Raw genomic sequence first — 7,655 nt, 5'->3', positions numbered from 1 at the left:
GTTGGGATTACAGGCGTGAGCCACAGCACCTGGCCATTTGGTCTTTTTCTTCAACTTTTAGAATCCCATCACTTTCTCTTCTAATTCTATTACCTTTTTAAATTCTGCAATCTAAATTTTAATTTCCAAGAGCTCTTTTTTATTTTAAAAAGGTTGCTTTTTGGTAGTATGTTGTTTTCATTTAATGGAAACAATATCTGTTTTCACTGAGGATCTTAATTTTAATTTAGGGGGGAATTTTGAATTCTCTTCCATTTCCTCTGCTTCCTTTGAGTTCCTTCTCCTGGGTGGGTCAATGCGTTCATTTCTGTCTTCTGGTGGTGAGGCTTCCCCCACGGTGATCCTGGCTACACACCCAAAAGCAAGCAGGAGCTGCTAATTAGTGATCACTCATCGAGAACTTCACTGCAGAGTGTTTGGGCAGGGACCAGATACTTCTTCGGCACCCAACTTTCTGTATCAATAAACCTTTTCTACTTGGCTATACATTTCCCTGGGAAAGAATCCTCCACTCTCCTGTCTAGAGAGGGATGAGGGAGGAGTGGGGATCTGCCTGGTTGCCTTGTTCTCAGGGTGAATTGAGCATGGGGCTAGAGGGTTTCCTTGTCTACCATGATAGATTTTCATTGCCAGGCCCCTGCCCTCCCCTGCCCCTGGCATCTCTGAAGACAGAAAGTAACAGCTTGTACCTAGCTGCACACAATGGGAAATGGATGAGGAAGTCCTCCTCATCTCCACCTTCAGAGACCTCCAATTCCTGAGCCTTCCCTGAGTCCCGCACAAGACTGTTTGGGTTCTCAGCTCTTGCCCTGCAGGCTCTTAGCTCTCTCTGGTCTGCTAGGTCAGAACCACGTATCCGTCTGCTTTTTAGCTCCCAAAATTGTGTTGACATCTTTCAGCTACTGTCATCTCTTCTCCCATTCTCTTGAGTGCTCATTCGCCTCCACACACATTTTACTAGGGAAATTTCCAAACAGAAATGGTGCAACAATTGCATGGTGAATGCGCAGATACCCACCACTACTTCCCCCATTAGCAGGTGGCTACACTTGCTTTATCCCACATCCGTGCACCTGGCAATCTCTGCACCCAGCCATTAATCCATCTCATTTTAAAAAATAGAGTCCGACTGCAGACATCAGGACACTTCTCCTTTGAGATTTAATACTTTAAATAGCATTGGTTCTCTTTATGGCTTCAACTCCTTCCCTGATGTCTGAGGAAGCTAGTTGGAAACTAGTTTCCAACTGAGGAAACTTCTGTGCCTGCAGTTATCAAGAGTTTCTTCCTGGTCCGCTATTCTGCCTCTTTGGCAAGTTCCTCTCTCTCCTTGTGAGTTTTCCCAAGTGTCCAGTAATTCTTGGTTATCTGTTGATGTTTAAGAATAAAGACCTGGGTTGGCTGATGTGGGTGGCTGGGTTGACCTATGCTATCGTCTGAAAATGTCCCCCCAAATTCACATGTTGCAATTTTACTGCCAATATGGTGGGGTTGAGAAGCGGATCTTTTAAGAGGTGATGAAGTCACGAGGGCCGAGCCCGCTTGGATGGGACCAAGGCCCTTCTAAAAGGGCTTGAGGGAGTGGGTTTGCCCTCTTTCATCTCTCTGCCGGGTGAGGACAAGCGTTCCTCCCTTTTGCCTTTGTGAGGATGCAGCAATGAGGCACCCTCTGGAAAGGAGAGAACAACTGTCACAGATGCCCAGCCTGCCAGCACCTTGATCTGGGACTTCCCAGCCTCCAGAACTTTGAGAAATAAATTTGTATTCTTTATACATTTCCCAGTCTCAGCTGTTTTATTATGGTGGCAGGAATGGTCCAAGACAGCCTTCCTCGGCCTTTGGGCTTGTAGGTCTGCTTGCCATCAGAAACGGCTCCTAGACCTAGGTTTATGAAGGAGTGTGGTGCAGGTTGAGGGCTGCGGGTTGGGTGCAGGTATAGGGGTGGGGGAGAGATGACTCTTGGCCTGGGCACCAGCAAACTGTGGAATGGAGCAATTTGGTGGACTGCTATGGAGTCACCTTAGTGAAGCTTCCCCACGTTGTTCAGAGTTAGTGTGGACCATGCTTTTTGGAAGGCAGAAGGGAAACACAGAAACGTTTCTTTTATGCTTTAAAGGCGGGGCCAGGTCCACTAGATGCTGCTGCAGTTCACATGTCTTGGCTGGTCTGCTGTTGCACAGGCTGGGGTGGGCAGTGGCTGGGCCTGTGGCTGCTCCAGAAATAGCCAGATCCATCCACCCCAAGCTTCTCCTTCCCCTGGGCCAGGTACATAATTCACTCTGTGATAAGGATGTCCCCTTCTCCCCTAGGACACATGGATCATCATCGAAGTTGGCGGCCCAGAGCTAAGGAGCACACGCTGGGAACCAGCCCACCTTGGGGACGTGACTTGTCCTTACTCTTCTTTATACCCATGTCCCCTTCCCAACATTGCCCCAGGCTTCTGAGACAGCAGCCTTCCACAGGCTGGGAACTGTGGTGGGCGTCACACCTCGTGGTTCTGCATCCCTGATGGAGCTTGCGCTAGCCCCACGTGCCCACTAGAGCAACTGGGCTACTTAGGAAGTTTAAAAGTTTTTAAAATGGGGGTACTTGTATTTATGTTCATGGTTTCAGTGTATTCTTCTTTAGACATAATATAGATGGTGTCATTGTGTTTATAATTAAATTAAATATACCTAGTACTGTTTAATGACTGGAAGCATTTGCCTGCCAGGTGAAAATGGAGATCTGTTTGTTTAGTTATAATAGTTATCACCCTCCATAATACTTTAAAAATAGGAGTCTTGGGCTCCAAGCTCATACAAGTCAAGAGACTCCTGTACATGGACACATTCTTCCTCTGTGCGTCTCAGCTCCTTCCTCCTCCTGGCTTGGCTCTGTCCAGGCTCAGTCCAGAGCCTGGAGCCATGGACACTGAAACAAGGTCTTCTTAAGAGTCTGGAAGAGTTTAGGAGGCTTAGGATATCCATTCATTTACAGGTTACCAGGACAATCATCTCACCACAGACACCTGACGATGTCTAAAGATAGGGTGTCCCAACTTAGTGCTTACTGTGGGCCCTACATTGGGTTCAACACTGTATTTAAATATTGAAACTTTTTCATGGTGTGTTGAAAAGAACTGAAAATGAATGCAGCGAACACCAGTCCGAAGGATGGAGATGACCAGCGCGGAGCAGCCTCCTGCAGCCCCCGCCCGCTCAGCCTCCGCTCGCCCGGACAGGTGCCGCACAGAGCTGGGTGTTGCTTAGTCTCTTGTGTTGCTGTGTCGTTGTTGTAACCACACATGTATGTACCTTCAGGCATTTCCCTGCCTCGTTTTACAGACTTTAACTTTATGAAAATGGTTAATATGCCTAGCTCAAGGACTTCTTGGGAGCCAGAGGGTTACAAATGAGCACATGACCGCCTAGAAATACAGCACAGCCTCGGAAATAGGTATTCTCTCCATTTCATAATTCATTTTCCACACTCTCTTATAGGAGTTTTTTTTTTTCCTTCCCATTCTGTGTTTAAACCTCTTCTGACCTATAGCAAATCTCACTGTTTCGACATTGTCTTCTCTGACCGTATATGGCTTCTTCTAATTATTGCTCATCAAATCTATTTCTCAGCATTATGTCAAAATCAGATGGTTATTTTTTCCATCTGTTGCCACAATCTGTTCAAGCCATCACTCTCGGTGAACCTGCAGGAAATTGTATCAGCCAAAAGAGGAATGAATGTGCTTCAGCCAGACTTCATATGGACAGGGTTTTGGTGTGGAATACGATATTTGAGATCTTCTTAAAATTTGCTATTTTCTCTGGTGCCAGCAGTAACACAAAAGCAATGCTGAGACACAAGCAGGAAAGCCTCACAATATTCTTGCCCCATAATGTAACAATATTTAATAAAGAAGCGCTCCAGGCTCCTCTTCAACTACAAATACTCTCAACTCAGAGGGAAAATTGAAGCCCCTCTCTTTTATGTCAAAGGCTCTAAGTGAATTGGAAGGAAAAATTCCTCTTCTTGAAAGCACTTCACGTGGGCAGAGCGGACTCATTCCATGCTACGCTGCTCCTGTGAAGCGGAAAGCTGTGGTTCCTTCTTCATTAAGTAAAGTGGTTTGCAAAGCTCCAGCATCGTAGCCATGTGCTAATGGTATTAGGACTGAGGGGCCATTGGCAGCTCAAGGTTGGAGATTGAAGTGGAGCCCAGGCAAAAGGGGCCTTGACAAAGCCTACTGGCATTTTTTTTTTATTAGGGATGTAATGGTGTCTCTATTCACTGCAGCAGACACAGAATGCAGCAAAAGATTGTACTGGGAAAACCCACTTGAGAGAGAAAGACAGAAACCATCAGTCAAAATGTATTTTCCAAGAGAGACAAAGGGTGAGCCTCCGTTGTGGGACTGCATACTGGCCCCACTCCAGGATGCTCCCATATTGGGGTCAGGTTTTCGTGCTGCCCGCCGCCACAACCTGACTTCAGCCCTGAGGCAGAGAGGATCCCCATGATGCTACCACCTGTGGTGCTGGTCCCCTTTGTCAGTATCAACTTGAAGTAATTTATTACTTTGCCTTTCAGAGCAGATAATAGATTCATTGGTGGTTTGTAAAAAGCATGCTTTTTTTGTGAACTTATTCATATGTTTTACGCTTTTATTTTCCTTGTGCAATTATCGACTCTCACTTTCATTAAATTGTGTGAAACGGCAGCTAGCCCACGTTACAGTCATGTCTCTTGGTTCTCCCTGCCCCTCCCCCTTGGATATCCAAAGGCATCTGCTGTTCTAAAAGGCTGGATGAATGACAGACCGTGATGAAGGACCATGGCTGCCCTGTAAATGGCCCACTGCTTGTGCTGCTTGTGACTTACTCTTTCTTTTTGTTTTTGTTTTTAGAGACACTCTGTCACCCAGGCTTCAGTGCAGTGGCATGACCACAGCTCATTATAGCCTCTACCTCCTGGGCTCAGGTGATCCTTCCACCTCAGCCTCCCAAGTAGCTGGGACTACAAGCATATGCCAATATGCCTGGCTAATTTTTTAATTTTTTTGTAATGATGAGGTCTTGCTATGTTGCCCAGGCTGATCTTGAACTTTTGGGTTCAAGTGATCCATCTGCCTTGGCCTCCAAAATCTCTGGGATTATAGGTGTGAGCCACTGCACCAGGCTGGTGACTTACTCTTTCTAATATAATAATACAAAATCCTTGATCTGGAAAAACATTTCCTCTTCATCCTCAGCGCTGACTGGGTCTGAGAAACCTTGGCGGGAGGCTGTCAAGGAACCTTCTGCCCAGGTGGCTCAGCGCCAGTGGGCCCATGGAGTAGCAATTGGTCTCAATGATAGAACTGGCTTTGGAGCAGCAAATTTTAGGGGCACCAGGAAGGCGTCTTCCCCACCACAGTGTCTGCCACTCCACCGTGAGAATTTCTAATTTCTTTAGGGCTCAGGTCTTCAATAGTTCTGGTACTTCTAAGAGTATCTGAGCTTGAATCTTACTACCACTGTCTTTGGATGTAGGTGGTGGCCAAATGAGAGAAGAAGGATGTTTGGGAACAGAGCATGGCTGAAGGATGTTCTAGGAGCATCAGGGGTGGGGGATGGCTGGATAGAGGGAGGTGAGTATCTAGTCTCATGGTTTCTGGCTGCATCTCACCAGTCAGTGAGGAAGCAGCAGGAGAGATGGGGCTCTAGGTGGCCTGGCCTAGGGCTCCCACTCAGCTCTGGGTCTTCATCTCCACCCTCATCCCAGCCCTTGGGCTGCTCTCGGCTTCTCTGGATCAAATGCCCTAAGAGGCTTTGACACTTTCAGGGATGAAACAGTGGGATGAGGAGAGGAGAGAAAGGCTGTGGTAGTGGAGAAGGGGCCTTGAAAAAGTCCAGGGAGTAAGTCCAGAGCTGATTGCAGGGGTGGGTATGAGCCCTCACCTACAACTGTCTTCCCCACAGGAACCTCAAGCACTGGAAGAAAGAAAGCCCAGTCAGTGAGGCCAAGCCTTGGTTAAGGAATCGTGTCCCTGGGGGTCCACTAGGATGCATGCTTGTTATCTGGGATATATTTTTCTTTCTATGTTTTTAATTTTTAATTCTATTTTTTTCAAGTTTTAATTCGTTTCTTTCCAATTTTTATTTTAGGTTCAGGGGGTACATGTGTGGGTTGGTGACATGGGTAAATTACATGTCATGAGGGTTTGGTGTATGGATTATTTTGCCACCCAGGTCATAAGCAGAGTACCAGATAGGTAGTTTTTCAGTCCTCACCCTCCTTCCACCCTCCACCCTCAAATAGGCCTCAGTGTCTATTGTTCCCTTCTTTGTGTCCACGTGTACTCAATGTTTCTCTTCCATTTATTTATTTATTGAGACAGGGTCTGGCTCTGTTGCCCAGGCTGAAATGCAGTGGCACAATCTCGACTCACTGCAACCTCCACCTCCCAGGTTCAAGCCATCCTCCCACTGCAGCTTCCCAAGTTGCTGGAACTACAGGAGCAGGCCATCCAGCCTGGCTAATTTTTATAATTTTTGTAGAGACAGCATTTTTCCATGTTGCCCAGGCTTGTCTTGAACTTCTGAGCTCAAGTGATCTGCCTACCTTGGCCTATGGAAGTGCTGAGATTACAGATGTGAGCTGATGCGCCTGCCCCTGCTTATAAGTGAGAACATGCGGTATTTGATTTTCTCTTCTTGTGTTAATTCGCTTTGGATGATGGCCTCCAGTTCTATCTATGTTGCTGCAAAAGCCATGATCTTGTTTTTTTGTTTGTTTGTTTGTTTTAATAGCTGTGTAGTATTATGTGTATGTGTCACATCTGCTTTATCCAGTCTACCACTGATGAGCATCTAGTTTGATTCCATGTCTTTGTTATTGTGAATAGTGCTGCAATGAGCATACAGGTGCATGTGTCTTCCTGGTAAACCATTTATGGTCCTTTAGGTATGCACTCAGTAGTGGAATTGCTGGGTCAAATGATGCATCTATTGTAGGTTCTTTGAGAATGATCCAGACTGCTTTCCACAGTGGCTGAACGAATCTACATTCCTAACAGCAGTGTGTAAGCCTTTCCTTTTCTCCACAACCTCACCAGTATCTGTTATTTTCTGACTTTTTAATAATAACCATTCTGACTGGTGTGAGATGGTATCTCATTGTGGTTTTGATTTGCATTTTCTTAATGATTAGTGATATTGAGCATCTTTTCATATGCTTATGGGCCACTTGTATGTCTTTAAGCCTTTTTTAGCCAGTCTTTTTTTTTTTTTTTTAACAAACAAAAGCATATGTGTTTCCCAACATCTAACACAAGCAAAGTAGACCATCTCCATGAACAGAAGGTTGGGGGCCTGGAGGTTGTCTCTTTGTCGTGGGTGGGAACTGCAGCCTATACACCTTGCAGGGCTTCTGTCTGTGGCCCTTGTGCACTTGACACCCCAGCGAGGCTGCAGATGCATCACTGTGCTAACAGACTGTGTTCAAGGTGCTGAAGGCTCACTGATGTCCATCAAGGGCCTTTAGCCTCCATGGCTGTGGTCAGGTGCCTAGGAAAGAAGCCTGAAGAGAGGCAGGGAGGGTGGGGGAGGTCAGAGACTGCCTCTGTGCCACCCAGGTAAGGGCGCTGCACACAGCAAGCCACCTGCCACAGGCTTGGAGGAAGGAGAGATGGA

The sequence above is a fragment of the Trachypithecus francoisi genome, unplaced genomic scaffold, assembly GCF_009764315.1.
Source record: "Trachypithecus francoisi isolate TF-2019V2 unplaced genomic scaffold, Tfra_2.0 Lachesis_group16, whole genome shotgun sequence".
In the NCBI taxonomy this organism is placed as follows: domain Eukaryota; kingdom Metazoa; phylum Chordata; class Mammalia; order Primates; family Cercopithecidae; genus Trachypithecus; species Trachypithecus francoisi.
Note: the sequence above shows the minus strand (reverse complement) of the source record.